The 21,456-nt window shown below is 48.4% G+C and overlaps 1 long non-coding RNA gene across 1 annotated transcript in view; it reads left to right on the forward strand.

Annotated features, from left to right (window-relative positions):
• The window catches only part of LOC138283342 (uncharacterized), an 86,264-nt gene extending 65,833 nt beyond the window's left edge, over positions 1–20,431 (forward strand). Inside the window, exon 3 of the long non-coding RNA XR_011201201.1 lies at positions 20,262–20,431. This is a non-coding gene — a long non-coding RNA (uncharacterized lncRNA). The remainder of the gene's footprint in view (positions 1–20,261) is intronic.
• Positions 20,432–21,456: the final 1,025 nt, after the last annotated feature.

Below are 21,456 nucleotides of genomic sequence, written 5' to 3' on the forward strand. Positions count from 1 at the left end.
CTCCCTGAGGTGTTGGTTTTCTGCAGGTCGAGCCGGGGGGAGTGTAGAGTGTCACGCTTCCGGCAGGAAACATGAAGTCCTTGGAAGTTGCTTCTTTGTTGCAAAGAAGTAGCTGGTTTTGAACAGGGCCGCTGTTCACTGGAGTTTCTTGGTCCTGTAGTCCAGGGCAGTCTTCTGAGGCTTCAGAGGTTGCTGGTCCCTGTCGGCTGCGTCGCTAGAGCAGGTTTTCGAAGTTGGAGACAGGCCGGTAGGGCTGGGGCCAAATCAGTTGTTGTCTTCCTCCTTCTCTGCAGCCTTGTAGGTCAGCAGTCCTTCTTCTTTCTTCAGGTTGCAGGAATCTGATTTCCTGGGATCTGGGGAGCCCCTAAATACTGAATTTAGGGGTGTGTTTAGGTCTAGGAGGGCAGTAGCCAATGGCTACTGTCCTTGAGGGTGGCTACACCCTCTTTGTGCCTCCTCCCTGTGGGGAGGGGGGCACATCCCTAATCCTAGTTGGGGAATCCTCCAAACTCAAGATGGAGGATTTCTTAAGGCAGGGGTCACCTCAGCTCAGGACACCTTAGGGGCTGTCCTGACTGGTGGGTGACTCCTCCTTGTTTTTCTCATTATCTCCTCCAGCCTTGCCGCCAAAAGTGGGGGCAGTGGCCGGAGGGGCGGGCATCTCCACTAGCTGGGATGCCCTGGGGAGCTGCAACAAAAGGGGTGAGCCTTTGAGGCTCACCGCCAGGTGTTACAGTTCCTGCAGGGGGAGGTGACAAAGGCACTCTCCCCGTATGGCCAGCAACATGTCTGGTGTGTGGCAGGCTGGCAGAAACTGGTCAGCCTATACTAGAAGTCGGGTATGTATTCAGGGGGCATCTCTAAGATGCCATCTGGGTATATGTTACAATAAATTGCACACTGGCATCAGTGTGCATTTATTGTGATGAGAAGTTTGATACCAAACTACCCAGTTTTCAGTGTAGCCATTATGGAACTGTGGAGTTCGTGTTTGACAAACTCCCAGACCATATACTCTTATGGCTACCCTGCACTTACAATGTCTAAGGTTTTGTTTAGACACTGTAGGGGCATAGTGCTCATGCGCTTATGCCCTCACCTGTGGTATAGTGCACCCCGCCTTAGGGCTGTAAGGCCTGCTAGAGGGGTGACTTACCTAGGCCACAAGCAGTGTGAGGTTGGCATGGCACTCTGAGGGGAGTGCCCTGTCGACTTAGTCATTTTCTCCCCACCAGCACACACAAGCTGTGAGGCAGTGTGCATGTGCTGAGTGAGGGGTCCCTAGGGTGGCATAAGACATGCTGCAGCCCTTGGAGACTCTCTCTGGCATCAGGGCCCTTGGTACCAGGGCTACTAGTTACAAGGGACTTACCTGAGTGCCAGGGTTGTGCCAATTGTGTAGACAAAGGTACTGTTTAGGGAAAGAACACTGGTGCTGGGGCCTGGTTAGCAGGGTCCCAGCACACTTTCAAATCATAATTTAGCATCAGCAAAGGCAAAAAGTTAGAGGGTAACCATGCCAAGGAGGCATTTCCTTACAGGGGGCAGCTCTAAGATTCCCTCTGTGTGCATTTCTCCATACATCCCACACTGGCATCAGTGTGGGTTTATAGGGCTGAGAAGTCTTATAATAAACTTCACAGTATTCAGTGAAGCCATTATGGAGCTGCAGAGTTCATAATGACAAACTCCCAGACCATATACTTAATATGGCCATGCTGCACTTATAAAGTCTAAGAATGGGCTTGGAGACTGTAGGGGCATATTGCTCATGCAGCTATACCCTCACCTGTGGTATAGTGCACCCTGCCTTAGGGTTGTAAGGCCTGCTAGAGGGGTGACACCTATGCCACAGGCAGTGGTTTGTCGAGATGCACCCTGAGAAGGGGGTCATGTCGCTTTTGCCTTTTTCTCCACACCTGCACACACAAGCTGCAAAGGCAGTGTGCATGTGCTTGGTGAGCGGTCGTCCAGGGTGGCATAATTTGTGCTGTAGCCCTTGGGGACCTTCCCTGGCCACAGGGCCATTGGTACCATGGATACCTTTTACGAGGGACTTCACTGTGTGCCAGGGGGGTGCAAATTGTGGAAACAAAGGCACAGATTTGGGGAAAGATCACTGGTGCTGGAGCCTGGTTAGCAGGATGCCATGACACTGAAATTTGGAATCAAAACTAGGCAAACAGTGGGAGGAGGAGGAGGGTTAACCATGCCAACAAGGGCACTTTTCTACACCCTTGCTGAATCAGTTCAAGAAGGACCTTAAGACATGGCTGTTTGACTATTCACCCAACCCCTCTCCAACCCCACCCACCCCCTCCCAAGCAGCGCCTTGAGACCCCAGTGGCTGACAAGTAGCACTTTACAAATATTTGATTTATTGAGACTTATGCACCCACTCAGATTCATGCATGCACTGATAGATTCCCTTCGATACGCATGCACGCCCTCACAGCCCGACTGCGGTACTCATGAGTGAGTGACCTACTCACAGAGAATAATGCACACACTCACAAACCCACTCCAACACTCATGCGTGCACTGACAGACACACACGTCACCTTTTTCACACACATCGACTCGTAGGCTCATGCACCTACTCACAGAGCCACTCAGATTCATGCATGCACTTACAGACCAAGTGAGGTACTTGTGCACGCTCACAGAACCACTGATATTGAAGCATTGATGGTAAGAAACAATCACTTAATGTGCATTTTAAATGTGGTGGTGTGCATTGAATCTCTTCTTTTGTTTTGCGTATTCACAACATATTTGGACATTTTAAAATGAAAAAGAAAAAATTAAAATACTAGTGTTAGGGAAATAGTCTGGCTCTGAAAAGAGACTGTGTTTATTGTGCAGTGGCTGATAATTACATATAATACCAGATGCAGTTTTTCAGATTGGAGAGAAACACCCTGTTTCCTTTGTATGTACGTGAACTCTGTCACTTCTATAGATTCCATCCATGGCAATGCAAAGGTTTGTTGTAGATCAGGCCCATGTTATGTTCACTTAGTATGCAGAAATAATTTGATTAACCTGTTTCTTGGATTTGTTTTTCTGTTGGACAGAATACGGTTGACCATTTCTATTTCTGCCTTTGACATATGTTGGAAAATACCAAGGCAAACTGAGAAAAAAAGTACCATTAATTGTGCAAAGAAATCCTTCATCAGGATTTTCAGTCCTACCCAGTAAGCATGCCCAGGACATTACCACCACAGTGAACAATCGTGATGTTAGGGGGTTGGAAATCTCTAATTCTTTTTACCAAAGACAGCAATTGATGCCACTTTAAACCTCTCTGGCCAGTCGAACATATGTCGACATTTGGCAAATCAAGCTCCCTCTCAGTGCCACTCTTTATAGCACACTCATTAACACTGAACACAAAGTAGTGACCTGCAATCAACACTCTAAGCATTCTTTAGGCAATCATGAATAGCTCAAGGTGAAAGGCTGGAGGTGTAGCAGATATTTTTAAATGAGACTAAAATGGAGGGCAGGAGTTGCTTGAATAAAAAAAAAAAAAAATCATTGGATGGTGTTAATATGCGGAAACTTACAATTCAGTTGTGTTTTTTTACAGTAACTAGGTCTGTGATTGTGAATTAAACAAAAAAATGTAATGTGGTATTGGATATGGTTACGTTTGGAAAAAGTCAAGCACACCTCCAGCATTTCAGTTGCACAGTAATGTGCAGTTTATAAAATATATGGGCTATGTTTTAACTTGTGGTTCTAGTGGGTTGCAATGGAAACCCTGCCCAAAGATTGGTGTGTGAAAGGCTATATTAAAGAGAGAGTCCAATATTTAATTGAAATTAGCTGTTTAAAGTGTTATCATGAAACAATGACGAGGTGTTTTCCTAAGGAGGATTTCTTTATAAAGAGTAATATGGTCAGAAGTGAAATGGGCACAAAGACATACAGAAGGCCTGATCCCCACTCGCATCGAAAAGCATCGCTGAACAATTGCGGTCTTGCAAACTCCAATGCGCAATACTGTTGATATTGCACGTTGTGTTTGAAGTTGAACAACTCTAACCATGGCCCTCCCCATTGCAGAAAGAGTTCTTGCACCACCTCTGAATGGAGATGTCACTTGTAATACGCTAGGCATCAATGGCCGAGTTTGTCTGCAATGGCATTCAGGGAACCTGACAATTGTTCAACCACCAGGGTTATGCCCTGCTGTTCCAGCCATGTTCAGAGACGCAGGGCCTTTTGACAAATGGTCCACGACCCCACCCCACCCCACCTTGCTTGTTGCAGTGCCACATGACAGTGGTGTTGTCCAGGAACACCTGCACTAACTTCCCCTTTACAGAGGGAAGATCTGCTTTAATTGCTAGCCGGATTGCCTGCAGCTCCCCCAGGCACCCACCCTCAATTCAGCGACGCCATCACCGACATAATCAGCACCCAGGCCCTTGCATCCACGGACTACATTCTCCTCTGCGACTTGAATTTTCACCTAGAGAACACCAACGACAGCAACCCCACCGATCTGATCGACAACCTCGGTCTCAAACAACTTGTCACGATGCCCACCCACTCCGCCGGCCACACGCTCGACCCCGTCTTCCCTGCCAGCAGCCACGTCACCTTCAGCCATACCACAGAACTCCACTGGACTGACCACCGCAGTGTCCACTTCACCTTTCAGAAACCCACCGCCCACAACAGATCCCCCGCCGCAACTGGAACAAGATCTCGGAAGACCAGCTGATCTCCACCCTCGCCCGTGCCCCTCCACCTAGCACCATCTACCACAACACAGCCGCCCTCAACTTCAAACAGTGGATTGACGACTGGGCCAACATCCTCACTCCGCTCAGGAAACCCTCCAACAGTCACACCAGCACTAAAACAATCTGGTTCACTGCCAAACTTCAGACCTCCAAGCAGGAATGCCAGAAAATCGAAAGGAAGTGGCGCCATGAACAAACAGAGAGCAACCACACCGCCCTAAAGACAGCCATGCGCAAGCACCACCAGCTCATCCGGACCACTAAAAGATCCTTCTACAAGGATCGCATCAACAACGCGCACAACAACAAAGAGCTCTTCAGCATCATCAAAGAACTCGTCAACCCCAGGTCCTGCTCCATCGGCCCCCCCACCCCTTCGCAAGACCTCTGTGACTCCCTAGCCACCTTCTTTCACCGCAAGATCACAGACATCCACAGCAGCTTCAACTCCTTGACCCCCCCACCGCCCCACGACCACCGTGGTCACCACTAATCCCAATACACCCAGCCACACCAACCTCTTGCTCACCTGGACCCACATCAATGACGAGGATACCAGCAATACCATGAGCACCATCCACTCCGGATAGCCCTCTGACCCCTGCTCCCACCATGTCTTCAACAAAGCAAGCCACACCATCGCCCCCCAACTCCGCATGATCATCAACAGCTCCTTCGAGACCGCCACCTTCCGGGGGGTTGGAAACACGCCGAAGTCAACGCCCTGTTAAAGAAACCCAAAGCAGACCGCGGAGACCTCAAGAACTACCGGCCCATCTCCCTCCTTCCCTTCCAGGTGAAGGTCATCAAGAAGATCGTCAACGGACAACTGACCCGCTTCCTGGAGGACAACAACATGCTAGACATCTACCAATCCGGACTCCGTAAGAACCACAGCACCGAGACCGCACTCATCGCTGCAGCTGATGATATCAGGACCATGCTCGACAAAGGCAAAACTGCTGCCTTTTTCCTTCTAGACCTCTCGGCCGCCTTTGACACCGTCTGTCACTACACTCTCCGCACATGCCTCTACAACGCTGGGATCCACCATAAGGCCCTGGACTGGATCACATCCTTTCTGTCTGGGAGAACTCAGAGAGTCCGCCTCCCTCCTTTCCTGTCTGAAGCCACCAAGACCATCTGCGGCGTTCTCCAAGGATTCTCTCTCAGCCCAACTGTCTTTAACATCTACATGGCTCCGCTCGCCAACATCGTCCGATCTCACAACCTCAGCAACGTTTCCTACGCAGACGACACCCAGCTGATCCTCTCGCTCACCAAGGACCCTGCCACTGCAAAATCCAACCTCCATGACAGACTGCACTCATCCCCAACTGGATGGAGAAGAGCCACCTCAAACTGAACTCGGACAAGACTGAGAGCCTCATCCTCGGCTCCAACCGCTCTGCATTGTACGACTCCTGGTGGCCAGCCACCCTAGTGACCGCACCAACACCCACCACCCATGCACGCAACCTAGGTTTCATCCTAGACTCATCGCTTACCATGACTCAGCAAGTCAACACTGTCTCATCCTTGTGCTTCAACACCCTCCGCATGCTTCGCAAGATCTTCAGATGGATCCCCACCGAAACCAGAAGGACGGTCACCCACACCCTCGTCAGCAGCAGACTGGATTTCAGCAATGCACTCGACGTGGGAACAACGCCAAGCTCCAGGCGAAACTGCACCGAATACAGAACACCTCTGCACGCCTCATCCTCAACATCCCACGCCATGCCCACATCTCAGCCCACCTCAGAGATCCACACTGGCTTCCCGTCAACAAGAGGATCGCCTTCAAGCTCCTCATCCACACCCACAAATCCCTCCGCAACGCAGGCCCTGCCTACCTCAAGGAGCGACTCACCTTCCATGTTCCCATCCGCCAACTCTGCTCCGCCAACCTCGCCCTTGCTACCTCGCATCCATCGAACTACAGCCGGCGGGAGATCCTTCTCCCACCTCGCCGCCAAGACCTGGAACTTCCTCCCCGTTCACCTATGTCAGACCCAGGACCTCCTGACATTCAGGAGACGCCTCATGACCTGGTTATTTGAGCAGTAGCCCTCTTCCCCCCCCCACAGCACCTTGAGACCCTAGCGGGTGAGTAGCACGCCTTACAAATTATTGATTGGTTAATAGACACTGTAGGGGCATAGTGCTCATGCACTTAAGCCCTCACCTATGGTATAGTGCACCCCACCTTAGGGATGTAAGGCCTGCTAGAGGGGTGACTTACCTATGCCACAGGCAGTGTGAGGTGGGCACGGCACTCTGAGGGGGGTGCCATGTTGACTTAGTAATTTTCTCCCCACCAGCACACACAAGCTGTGAGGCAGTGTGCATGTGCTGAGTGAGGGGTCCTCAGGGTGGCAGAAGACATGCTGCAACCCTTAGATACCTTCCGTGGCATCAGGGGCCTTGGTACCAGGGTGCCATTTACAAGGGACATATCTGGGTGCCAGGGCTGTGCCAATTGTGGGAACAAAGGTACAGTTTAGGGAAAGAACACTGGTGCTGGGGCCTGGTTAGCAGGGTCCCAGCACACTTTCAATCATAACTGGCATCAACAAAAGGCAAAAAGTCAGGGGTTAACCATGCCAAGAAGACATTTCCTTATACAGGGCCACTTAAAAGGGTGGCACGATCAGTGCTGCTGGCCCACTTATACCCTTTAAGTTGCACTCCCTGGTTATCTGGTATACCCCAGTTCAAGGGACTTACAAGTATACTAAATATTCCAATTGTGGATTCTCCAATGTTAATATGTTAAGGAGAGAAGCACATGCACTTTTGGCACTGGTTAGCAGTGGAAAAGTGGTCAGACGTCTAAGGCCAACACAAAATACTGCAAAAAACTGAAGTTAAAAGCCAAAAGTCTGGGTTAAGAACACCCTAATAATGCCCGGTCTAACGTGTCTCCACAGCTGAAAGTGGAGAAACCTACCCAACCTTTAGGGAATTCTCATCTCTGAGGCGGAAAAACCAAGATAGACCATCAGCATTGGCGTGGTGTACCCCAGGTCTGTATTACACCCTGAAGTCCATACCCTATACGTAAACATCAGTTGGTGGATACTGCTCAGAAGTCAGAGGCTCCAGCTCACTGTTAGGTGCCTTTGAATTCCAGCTCATCTTCTGATCACCTGATTTCCTTGGGTGGACTGGATAAGAAGAACCATTTTTTTCAGCCATACAATGTGAGTCATAAAACTTCTTGGTACTAGAAATTGTTTATCCTCCGAATCCAGAGGGTAAAATACATTGCGTATGTTGTTTATCATCAGACAACCACAGGAAGTCTCATGTTTTTCCTTCACTTTCATTTGCCTGTCATTGAAAGTCTTACTGTTACAGAAGCGGCAGCCTCCACTTCATATGTTCCGGAGAACGTAGCAAGGGTGAAAAGGACACTTTGCGATTTCATACCTGAAACGCCTAAAAAGGCTCAACCACATTGTCATTCTAGAGTGTGGAGTCTTGTTTACTGCCCCCAGTTCCCATCTCAGCCAGACCTGTATTTCCCTACTTGTTTCTTGTTGTATCATACAAAAGTTAAGTACTTCGAAATTGACTGAGGTTTACCTTCCATTAGGTAAACCTTTCAATGGCTGTGTATGGATACCTACCTTCCATGGGCCACTACTTTGCCATGCAGTCAGCCACAACATTTTAGTTCCACTACTTGAGGAAATCATGGACTTGTTTATGGCCTACTTTACACCTTTATCCGCTGTCAGAACATGGTAGGTGTTCTGTTTGCCAATTGACAAGTGGATTATAGTGCCCACGGTGCACATACTGGCAGATGGAACATATACCTTGTGTGGCAAAACGTTAAAGACTTGACTCGATTTTTGAGTTCTTTTTAGGGAACATATGTATAGTAAACAAGGACAACCCTGATTGACCACAAGAACCACAGTTGGTGTAATAAGTCAAACAAATGTCATGTGTGACTTATTCAATAAAATTTCTACTTGCTTTGATAATATGCAAACTCAATTAGTAACTTGTATCTTAACCAATGCTTTTGAAAAATGGATACAGGACATTATCTTGCATCGTGATGGTTTCACATATTTATTATAAGATGTAAAAATAAACGTTATGCAAGATATTGTGTCCCATGCCCTTTTTCAATAACTTGGTTAGTAATTGGGTTTTCACACTTTCGAAGCAAAAGTAGAAGGGTTAATGTCAGAGAGATGATTTGAAGCATGAGCGCTTTAAGGAAAGTCGGGCTAAGCCCAAGTCCTTGGGCCATTCTATGGCCTCAAGTCACTCTCAATCCTCTGACGTGTTTACAGAAGGGGGTTCCAGTTGTGCCAATTCCCTCCCAACCACTGCGCTGTGTGTGCTTCCCAGCCTCTCTGGCTCGAAGCGCGGTACCCAGAGACCTCATCGGTCTGGCGGTCAGCAGTCTGTTCAGTGTGCCACCCCCTGACAGCTGCAGTCTCTAAATCCTACTAATATGCCTTCTTAACACCATGGGCATCCAGGTGGTGGAGGGCTCTCCGAAAGCCAGGGCAGAGTAACTCAACCGTCAATGTCTAAAGGATCGTGAACAGCATCTCTACCTAGAGGGGGCGCAAGTTCTATTTCAACAATGGTGAGAGCCTTGATTAGATCAGTTAGCATCTGCCGAGAATACACGTCAGCAGATTTGCACCCTGGAGTTTTCAAAATAGCTATGGCTCAGAGATGCTTGTCTTCTCAAGTGGAGCACAGGCCTCCTAAATGCATTTCTGCCCATACCAATCCTGCCCACAGTTCTCAAGAATGACTTTGCCCAAGTCATCCTTGTGGCTCCAGGCTGGGCACGGAGTATCTGTTATATTGACCATGGCCATCGGTCCTCTGATCAGGCTGTCAATTCAGGAGTATCCTCTGTAGGCAGCAGCTAGTCTTTGCCTCCTTGCATGAAGACGGAGGCTTACAGTTGAGATTTCAACATTCCTCCCAAAGTCTGCTGCGTGATCATGGCAGCCAGGCTTTACTCCACCAAGACAGTATATGCGTACAGTTGTACAAAATTGGTAGCATAATGTGTAGAAAAAGACACTGATCCCCTCTCTGCTCCCCTTTCTACAGTCCTCCTGTTCATTCTCTTCCTTGCCCAGCAGGGCTCTGCTCTGGGTACTATTAAAGTATATCTTTCGGCTCTTTCTGCCACATCCCTTTCCAAGTCCCTTATTGTAAATATGTTCCTAAAAGCTCTTGTCCATCTTTTTCCTACTCCTAAATTCCTTTTTCCCCAGTGGGACTTCAATCTGCTCTTAACATTCTTAATGTGTGCTCCGTTCCAGCCTTTCCACAATTGTCCATTCAGGCTCCCTACAAATAAAATTGCTTTTCTCAGGCAATTCCATCTCCTCGAAGAGTGAGTGAGCTGCATGCCTAGTCATCGAAGCCGCCTTACCTCTGATCTATCCTGACAAAGTGGTGCTTCGTACAAGATCCTCCTTTCTCATGGAAATGGTCACTCCATTTCACATTGGCCAATCCATCACACTGCTTACCTTTTACACTCCTCCACATCACTCTAAAGAAGAGCAGCGACTCCACCGCCTGGATCCAAAAAGAGCGTTGTGTTCTACCTTGACCGCACATGAGAGTTCCTTGTGGACGACCAATTTTTCGTGGGGTTTCTTGGTACGAAGAAATGTAAAGCAGTGCAGAAGCAGGCCTATTCTAAATGGGTAATGCTTTGCATTAAGATCTTTCATGCCTTGCCCAAGAAGCAACCCCCTGAAGCAGGCCTCAAGATATCTACTTGCCCACTCACTCTGGCAAATGAGATTTCATCATGAACAATTATTTTTACAGCCTACTCGCCCGTTCTGGCAAGCAATATAGATGCCTTTAAATCTTGTATTTATCTTTTCACGTTTGCTCTGCATTCAGAGATAGAGTTCAAAAGTCAGTTTGTCTTGAAACATTTACTTTTCTTTTTCTCTGTGAAATTCAAGGATTTTTTAAAAAGTGAACTGTGTGAAAATCATGCCGTGCAACGCGTGTGAAATGAAAGTTTGTAAGATGTCAGGCTTTTTTCCTAACAAAACATTGAAATAACAAATAAATTAACCTTATACAGATTTCAAAATATATTTCAGTCTTTTTAAAGGCATATTGTTTTAATTTTGTGTGGTGAATACATTTTTGTAGAGGTTTAAAACAAATCCAAACACTGCTTGGTGATGTGCAAATACTAAATATTGTCTGTTAAACTTTTTTGCACAAACCTTATTTCTGAAAAGAAAAAAGAAATATGTGCTGTGTGGTTTTATCAGTAAAACTGCATATCTGATAGACTTCTAGTTGCATATTACTTACATTAGATTCCTTACCTTAGAATTTCCCCCGGGCATCAATCTGGATTTGGAGATTTTTCTTCCGGCAGTATCCTTGTGCGCCGTCACGTGGTGTCAGTCGCCTCCACGGCTGCCATTGGCTTAGTGGCTGCTGGGATGACATTGGGGTCATATACAGGTGCCGCCTCCGCGTACTGACGTCCATTATTTTCTGTGCCACACGCTGATCTGGAGAAGAGATACCCTGGTAATTGTTTAAGCGTATTGGACCCTTTTGTCGGGTTTTTGTGTTGACCCTTGGCGCATCATGATGTCCCCGAAGAACGGGTACAAGCCGTGTAAGGGCTGTCACCATATGATGTCAGGGACAGATCGGCATTAGGCCCGTTTGTGTTGTTTGGAGTGCGACCACAACCCGAAGTTGTGCTTTGAGTGCCAGGCCATGCACCCAAAGGCTTTGAGGGAGCGGTCCCTAAAGCTCATGATGGCCCGACACTCGACTCATCATCGTTCACTGTGTCACTCATGAGGAATGTCTTGAGACTGATCGTGGAGTCACCACCACTCGTCATCGAAATCTTTGTGTCATTTAGGTAAGAGAAAAGTTGTCGAAGAAGGCCAGGCATTTTTTAAATTCACCGCATTGCTCAGCCAATGCGATGTGGGAGGAGTATCCTTGCTGTGCTCCGCACCTCCCCGATTTTCAGTGAGCCAGGGCGACCCTTGCCCAACTCAAGGAGTTTTATGAGGCCATGTCCCTCATATTTGGGCATTCTGACCCTTATGTGGCACCTTCGAGGCCTAGGGGCTCAGATGAGGGCCCTTTTGTTCCACGCCAGTGTCTTTGGAATTGGCCCCCAGCGGTCCCTCCGGATCCGTGCTGACGCTGGTCGTACCATTGCGACCTTCCCCGACAACACCTAGTTCATCTGTGCTCCAGACATCGGTGGTGCACACGATCAACGTCGACCCAATTCTTACCCACGATGACCCGGAGAAACAATGGCGTCGGCCAACGCTGCTTCTGACTTCGATGCAGTTCTCACCCCAGATTGGGTTTGGACCCTTGTTACTATGGGTACAAATACAAGGAAAGATTGGAGGGGACGCTGGGCCCTTTAGAATACCAGCTAGATAACCCTGATTTGGACTGGGCACAGGAATAGGGCGAGGCTAATGGTCTAGATACTTCTCCAGACGCTGGCATTCATTCTCCTCCTACTGTGGCTACAGCTGAGGGAACCTCTTATTCTGTGGTGGTCAGTAGGGCGGCTGAGGTCCTTGGCCTGGAGCTGTCCACTGTAGCGGTCAGGACGAATCTCCTGACGGAGGTGCTTCAAGCTGGGGCTTGTACCTCAGAGCCTCTCCTCCCCTTCAATGAAGCCCTCATTGATGTCCTTCCGGGTACTTGTTCCAGACCCAGCACATGGGCTCCTGTAAACAGTAGAATCACTCGCCACCATCGGCCCGCTCCAAACCACCCTAAATTCCTGCCCCAACACCCCTCACCTGAGAGCCTTTTCATCCAGGCATCCTTGTCATCTGGTACATTACTTTCCGCTCCCCCGGATAGAGAATCAAAGACCAACTTGGTAAGAAGATGTTTTCTTCCTCCAGTCTGGCATTGCGGTCTGTGAGCACTGCATGCCTTTTGTGCTGCTTTAACCACTGCTTGTGGGATATGGTCGTGAAAGTTCTGCCGCAGACCCTGGAGAAGGCCCGGGCTAACATCTCCCAAGCCGTTGCTGATGGGAGAGATGCAGCTAAGTTCACCATTCCCTGTGAAATGGACACAACCAATTCTCCAGGTAAATCGGTTGCATTGATGGTGGCCTTGAGGAGCCATGCATGGTTGAGGACATCTGTTTTTTCAGGAAATGTCCAACAGACCCTCTTCGACATGCCCTTTGATGGCACCTGTCTCTTTGGAGATAAGGCGGACTCAGCGCTTGAGAGGTTTAAGGAGTGCCGGGCTATGGCTCCATCCCTTGGCCTCTCTGTTGCACCTCACCCCCAACAGTCCTTCTTTTGCCCCTTTTTTGGCCATGGAACGAGCTCCCTGTTGTGTCCCTTTTACGGCCACCGGGGATGCGGAATCCTGCGGGCGTGTGGGACAGGAAAACAGAGGTTTGCCCACTCCACCCCTGTCCCTGATGCAGCCTCCAAACCTTCCTAGTCCGTACCCACCCTCATATACCAAATGGTGGCAGGATTCGTCATCACCTGCCCCACTAGGTGACCATCACGACAGACAGGTGGGATTTGCAGATCGTCCGAAGGGGGTAATCCCCACCGGCCATGCCTCCATCCTACGGCCCCTTACCAGAGGATCATCTGGCAATACTCTGCTCAGAAGTCATGGCTCTCTTCGCCAAAGGGACCACAGAGAGGGTCCCAGTGCCTGAAGTAGGTTGTAATTGTTATTCCTGCTACTTTCTGGTGCCCAAAAAAGAGAGACTTATGTCCTATCCTAGACCTTCGGGCCCTCATTCTCTTCCACAAGAAGGAGGAGTTCAAAATGCTCACTCTGGCTCAGGACTTGTCTGCCTTAGACCCAGGAGACTGGGTGGCAGCGCTACACTTGCACGGTGCTTGTTTCCATATTCCTGTCCTGCCTGCCCACGGGTACTATCTATGATTCGTAGTAGGTCACAAGCACTTTCAATTTACTGTGATCCCTTTGGGCCTCACCAGCACTGCTCGGATGTTCACGAAAGTGATGGCGGTGGTTGCAGCTCATCTGCGCAGGTTAGGGGTTTCGGTCTTCCCCTATCTCGACGACTGGCTGTTTAAGGCAGACACACCCCAGAAAGTTGTCTCCCACCTTCAGACTAAGGCAAACCTCCTGCACACATTGAGGTTCACTATAAACATGCCAAAGTCTCACCTGACTTCCTCTCAGATGCTTCGTTTCATCGGGGCTGTTCTGGACACAGTGCAGTTTCGGGCCTATCCTCCCAAAAAGCGAATCAAGGATATTCATGCTATGATTCTGATGTTTCAGCCTCTATCCTGGCTTTCGGAGAAAACAACTCTGAGGCTGCCGGGCCTCATGGCGTCCTGCATCCTGCTAGTGACACATGCCATATGGCATATGCGGGCTCTTCAGTGGGACTTGAAGTTCCAGTGGGCACAGCATCGGTGGAATCTCTCCCACATGGTCCAGATCTCAGAGGGGACTGCAAAAGATCTGCTGTGGTGGCTTTAGAATCTGTATTGGGTCAACCGCTCGCTTCCCCAACCAGATATCTCAGTAGTGACAGATGCCTCACTCCTGGGATGGGGCGGCCACATAGGAGAGGCGGAGATCATAGGCCTCTGGTCTCATGCGGATTCTGGGCCCAGCATCAACCTTCTGGAGCTCCGGGGATTCAGGCTTGCATTGAAAGCATTCCTTCCCTCTCTCAAAGGGAAAGTAGTGCAGGTGTTCACGGACAACACTGCCGCCATGTGGTACTGCAACAAACAGGGTGGAGTAGGGTCCTGGACCCTTTATAAAGAGGTTCTGTGATTCTGGACGTGGCTGGCACATCAGGGCATATCACTGGTGGTTCAACATCTGGTGCAGCCATTGAGTCAGTCGATCACGAATGGCGTCTACATCCAGAAAAGGTGCAAGGTCTCTTTCACAAATGGGGAGAGCCTTGGTTAGATCTGTTCGGCTCTGTAGAGAACACTCAATGTCAGCTGTTTTGCATGTTGGAGTTTTCATGATGGCACTCGCTCTGCAACGCTTTTCGTCTTGAGTGGATCTCAGGCCTCCTTTACGCCTTCCCGCCAATTCCACTTCTTGTCGGAGTTCTGAAGAAGATCAAGAATGACTGGGCCCAAGTAATCCTTGTGGCTCCAGACTGGGCACGGAGAGTATGGTATCCAGAGCTATTGAGCATGGCCACCGATCTTCCAGTCAGACTGCTTCTTCGGGAGGCACTTCTGGCGCAGCAGCAGAGGATGGTTCTCCATCTGAAGCTGTTCAATCTTTGCCTTCCACGTGGAGATAGAGCGGTGGCAGTTGACAGCTTTTGACCTTCCACCCGAAGTCTGTGAGGTTATCTTGGCAACCAGGAGTCCCTCCACCAAAATGGTATACGCTTGTCGGCATCAATTTGTGTCATGGTGTACAAACAAGTCTCTTGATCCCCTCCCTGCTTATTTCTCTGCAGTTCTTCTGTTCATCCTATCTTTAGCCCAGTAGGGCTCTGCATTGACACTGTTAAAGGTTACTTGGCGGCTATCTCAGCCTTCCTAAAGTTGCCGGACCAACATTCTCTTTTTAATTCTCTTGTGGGTAGATTACTTAAGGGTCTTACCCATTTATTTTCCCCCACTCCACTTTATCATGCCTCAGTAAGACCTTAATGTTGTTCTCACTTAGCTGATATGTGCGCCCTTTGAGCTGTTACATAGCTGTCCTTTGAGGCTCCTTATTCTTAAAACTGCATTTCTGGTTGCTGTGACCTCAGCTCGCTTGGTGAGTGAGCTTCAGGCTCTTTCTTCTAAACCCCCATTGTTGTCTGTTTTCCCCGACAAGGTGGGGCTCCATATGAGGGGAGCGCCTCATTCCTTCCCAAAGTGGGTTGCGCCCTTTCATGAAGCCCAATCCATCACTTTTCCTTCTTTTATTCACTCCCACATTCTTCTCACGAAGAGGAGAGACTCCACCATCTGGATGCAAAAAGAGCGTTGGCATAATACCTCAATCGTGCCAAAGATTTCTGGTTGGACGATCAACTCTTTTTTTGGGGTATGTGGGTATGAAGAAAGGGAAGGCAGTGAAGAAGTGTAACATCTCACGATGGGTGCTTCTTTGCATCAAAATGTGCTACGCTTTGGCTAAGATGTAAGCCCATGAGGGTTTGTGCGCTCACTCTACAAGAGCTAATGCTGCTACCACAGTGTTAGCACCTGGAGTTCCTGTCCTTGATATCTGTCAAATAGCAATGTGGGCATCTCTGCACACATTTAAAAAGCATTACTCTCTGGACAGTCAGGTCCGCAGAGATGGCTGCTTTGGTCATTCGGTCCTGCAGGGCTTTCTAGTATGAGCTTAGGTTCTCAGCCCACCTCAGAAGATGGTATTGCTTGGGTATCTATTCTAAGAAAAGAATCTAGAACTCTCTATCAGATGAACTAGTTATATATATTCAATAACAATTTATCTGGTAGAGACATTCTAGTTGCAGATGCCTTACCAACCCACCCATCCTCCCTGCTTGCGAACTGATTTCATTGGACAGGGAAAACCATTACAGGGCCTTCGTTTTGGCTCACCATTCTTGGTGTTCATGGCTGCGCACTTTGGCGTCAAAGTTGTGAAAAGAAACTGATGTCACTACGCAGATGTGGCGCCTCTATATGACCCCTATGTCATCACGGCGACCACAACACCAACGACAGACGCGGAGTCGACTGCCGCCACTTGACTGTGCACAAGGGTACTGCTATAATAAAAATCTCCAGATCCAGTCTGACGCCTGGGAAAAATTCTAAGGAAAGGAATTTGCAATTAGAATATGTCTGTACCAGATAAATTATTACTGAAGGTAAGTAACTTGTTCGTTATTCTGAAAGTTTATTATCATGTCAATGGAAAATATGTTTGAAAATGACTTTGCACAACCATATCACCTTTTAGCAAAATATTTTTTTAAAGTGGGATCTTTAGCATGAATTAATAAATATTTCTGCCCCCCACCCTGATGACAATGATATTAGTGAACTAAGAGGTAAGTCAGGGGTCATGTGTAGCCTACTGTGGGCTAGATTTGTAATATGCATGAAGCAACCATTTAGCCTATTAAATCAAAAAGTTTTTTTTGTACAGCAGAAATGCTGAACTTTCATATTTGAAGGTGCCCTCATATATGATAATGAAAAAATGACAGCTAAATAAAATATTGCCTAGGATCACACAACTTAACAGTGTGAGGGTCAAGTATATTACAGATAGGTCAAGTAGATTATTCAGTTTACTCGATCTGCGGGCCGGGTAAGATTTTTATGATTTTTTGATGCATGTGAAGGTTTGCAAGCTCATGTTAACAGATCTCAAGATGCGACCCCTGCGTTGGCATGAAGAGCTCTGTTAATGGATCTCTGCCAGTCAGCAGCGTCAGCTTCCTGCACACGTTTATAAGACACTATGCCTGGTAGGCCAGGTCCGTAAGAATGAGAATTTTGCCCCTTTGGCCCATCAGGAATTCCTCCTTTGAAATTGGTCTGCAAATACACCATGGCCATGCGCCTCCTCTTTGGGCGGGCCGACCTCGATACGGCACCTTCGGGCCCAATGGGTTCGGCTGAGGGGCCTTCAGGTTCTGTGCCGGCCGATTCGGCCCTGGCCACCGAGGTCACCACCGGATCCGTGCGTGGATCCGCACCAAAGCCGATCGCATCTTCAAGACCTTTCCCGGCGCCAGGTCGATTATCAACGCTCCTGACGTCTGTAGTGCCCACTATCGACGTTTACCCAATTCTTATCTTCGAACGACTCGGAGTCAGAGTGTCATCGGCCGACGCCGACATCGGCTTTGGTGGGGCCTATTCACCAAGGTCAGATTCTGACCCTTTTTCCTATGGGTACAAATATGGGGAGGAATTGGAGGGGCCCATTGACCCTTATGAATACCAGGATGACCCTGCTATGGACTGGGCACAGGATTTGGGCGAAGCCAGTGGTCTGGATACTTCTCCTGATGCTGGCATGCTGTCTCCTCCTACCGTGGTTACGGCGGAGGGAACGACTTACAGTATGGTTCAACATCTGGTGGGCTCTCAACGCCAGAGCAGACAAACTCAGACAAACTCAGCCACCGACGAACAGTCGATCACGAATGGCGTCTCTATCCGGAGGTGACACAAGGTCTCTTTCTCAAGTGGGGAGAGCCGCAGAGAACGCGCAATGTCAGCTGTTTTGCGCATTGGAGTTTCCAAGGGGGCACTAGCTCGGAGATGCTTTTTGTCTCGAGTGGAGCTCCGGCCTCCTTTACGCCTTCCAGTCTAGCCCTCTTCTACCTAGAGTTATCAAGAAAATCAAGTACGACCGGGCCCAAGTTATCTTGGTGGCTCCGGACTGGGCTCGAAGAGTGTGGTATCCAGAGCTATTGAGCATGTCCATCGATCCTCCACTCAGACTGCCTCTTCGGGCGGATCTTCTGTCGCAGCAGCAGGGGACGGTCTCCACCGGAACCTGTCCAACCTCTGCCTTCATGCATGGAGACTGAGCGGCAACAGTTGACAGCATTTTCCCTTCCACCCAAAGTCTGCAATGTTATCTTGGCAGCCAGGCATCCATCAACTAAAACTGTATACGCCTGTCGTTGGAATAAATCTTGTGGCATGGTGTACCAAAAAATCTGTTGATCCCATTTCTGCCACTCTGTCAGAGGTTCTTCGGTTCATTCTTTCTTTAGCCCCAGAAGGGCTCTGCTTTGGGCACCCTTAAAGGGTATTTGTCTGCCATTTCCGCCTTTCTTAGGCTATCTGATCAGCCCTCACTCTTTAAATCTCCTATTGTGAGTAGGTTCTTAAAAGGGCTCACCAACTTATTTCCTCCCACTCCATTTATCATGCCTCAGTGGGATCTTAATCTTGTACTTACTTATTTGATGTGTACCCCCTTTGAGCCAATGCATAATTGTCCCTTGCGGATCCTCACATTCCAAACTGTCTTTCTGGTCGCTATCACCTCTGCTTGCAGGGTGAGTGAACTCCAGGCCCTCTCTTCAAAGCCTCCATACTTGTCTTTACACCCTGACAAAGTGGTGTTACGGACTAGAGCTTCCTTCCTAAGGTGTTTACACCATTTTATGTAGGCCAGTCCATCACTTTGCCAACCTTTTACACACACCCACACCCTTCCCATGAGGATGGGAGAGACTCCACCGTCTGGACCCAAAAAGAGCGTTGGCGTTCCACCTCAATCGTACTAAAGATTTCCAGGTGGACTATCAATTCTTTGGCTATGTGGGTGCTAAGAAAGGGAAGGTGGTGCAAAAGCATCCCATCTCTCGATGGGTGCTTCTTTGCATCAAAATGTGCTACACTTTGGCTAAAAAGCAACATCCTGAAGGCTTGCGTGCTCATTCCACCAGAGCAACTGCGGCTTCCACTGCGTTAACATGGGGAGTTCCTGTACTGGATATCTGTCAGGCAGCTACATGGACATCCCTGCACACATTTGATAAGCATTACTGCCTGGATAGTCAGGTCTGTCGAGGCGGCTACTTTGGTCGTTCGGTCCTGCAGGACTTTCTAGTATGATCTTTGTTCGCAGCCTACCACCGAGGATGGCATTGCTTGGGTATCTATTCTAAGGTAAGGAATCTCCAACTAGAAATCTCTATCAGATGTACAAGTTAGTTACCTTCGATAACAAAATATCGGTAGAGACATATTCTAGTTGCAGCTTCCTTACCGCCCACCCATCCTCCCCGCTTTGCGAAATGATTTCTAGGGACAGGGATTCCCCCTTTCAGGTCCTTAGCTCTGGCGCACCAATCTCGGTGTTCTTAGCGGCTCTGCGCTCTGGCGTGGAAAGTCATTAAAAGAAACTGACGTCACTGCATGAGGGTGGCGTCTATGTACTACTCCCGACGTCATCACGGCGACTACGACGCCTGCGGATTCGACCGACGCCACCTACTGACGTGCAAGGGTATTGCTTGAAGAAAAATCTCCGGATCCAGTTTGACGCTGGGGGAAAATTCTAAGGTAAGGAGTCTGCAACTAGAATATGTCTCTACCAGATATTTTGTTACCGAAGGGAAGTAACTTGTACTTTAGGGGCGCTTGCATTAGGGGTCGCTCCCCTTATCAATATAAATTAAAAAAAAAAAAAAAACAGCCCTGGTGCCTAATGGCTTCTGCCCTCCCTGGGGGCAGATCGTCCTAATTAATATAGCATTATGTCCATGCCAGTGAAGGGGTTAAGGACATGAAGGCAAGGATCATCAACACCCGCTTTAGCAAGAGGTTTCTGCTGTCCCAGTGACAAAGTTGATGCAGGATACAATTGGGACTTTCCTATGGTAGTAGTATGACTATTTTGCCATTATCAGGCCTTTGAATACTGTATTCGAGATTGAAGGTGACATTGCTATTTGATTCATTTGCTTGCCCTCCACTTGAACGTCATATTGGTTCTGCATGGAATAGTTACAAGGTGTATTTTCTCTTCTAGGGAATGACGGCTCCAAACAGGAATGAACATGAAGGAACTGATCGTTTTTATCGCACGAAGAAAGAGGGGGAATAAACATGGACAATGGACTATGTTATGAATTTAGAGTTTGATTGGTTATGTGGAATACATTAGTTAAGTCATTAATAAAATAGTATCACATCAGTATAAGCTGGAGTCCTTGGTTCAGTCCTTAAAGACAGCAACATTGGAAAAAACAAGTCATGTGTTGATGTTAACTCACATTCTGCCATTACCATAAGTGCTATTCAATCTTCCCACGTCAAGCAAGTACTGCAAACACTGAAAATCAATAGTGACATCCATGAAGCTATAATGGCCACTAGGAAGCTATTTGGGGACATCTAAGGGTGAAACAGAAGAGTGTTGTCACTCACCCATGGACAGGCTGGAAGGGGTTATGACGGAGGAGTGGGAATGGGGATAAAAAGAGACGGGGAGGGGTTATGTCCCCGCCAGGGTAGGTTTAAGTGACGGGCCACCAACTCTTGTTTGTATGTGTGCAAGTCAAGTAATAGTGCTTCCCATTCCACAGCTCTGGGGTATTTGCGTAGTCCTCATGTTTCTTGCCTCCTGAGCTCCTCTCCCTGTTCCCACTTCAGTGTTGCCGCACACCAGTGGGCTATATCTAGCAATACCTGGGCTTTCCAATGCATGGCAATTAGTCTGCGTGCTATCAGCAATGCTTGGTTTATAAACTGGTAAGCAGCTTTATCTGTGTTTGAGCACCTGAACAATCCCAACAGTGCAACTTCCATTGTGAACACATCCAGTCACCTCTCAGCAAGTTGGACACTGCCACCCATAAGGTTACAGACTCTGAGCAGCTGTAGAACATGTGCATCGTGTCAGCACCTGCATGTTGGCATCTCGGACAACCAGAGGAGGGCCCAAACATTTGGGACAGAGTTGCGGAGTGAGGTAAGCTATATGCAATATATTATGCTGGATGTACTGAGCTTGGTATTCCGCATCATCCTGGGGTATGTAAGTACTGTTTCCAGTCTTTCCTAGTCAACTCGCCACCTAACCCCACTCCCTAAGGACTACATTTAACAGGTTGTGTGCGGTGTATAATAGTGCACAAACAAACCAGGTGACAAGTCTACAGCCTCAACCCATTATATACAGTGTGTGTATGAGAGGGTGCTTATGGGGTTGCCATGGAGCCAAA

The sequence above is a fragment of the Pleurodeles waltl genome, chromosome 3_1 (assembly GCF_031143425.1).
Source record: "Pleurodeles waltl isolate 20211129_DDA chromosome 3_1, aPleWal1.hap1.20221129, whole genome shotgun sequence".
Classification (NCBI taxonomy): Eukaryota; Metazoa; Chordata; class Amphibia; order Caudata; family Salamandridae; genus Pleurodeles; species Pleurodeles waltl.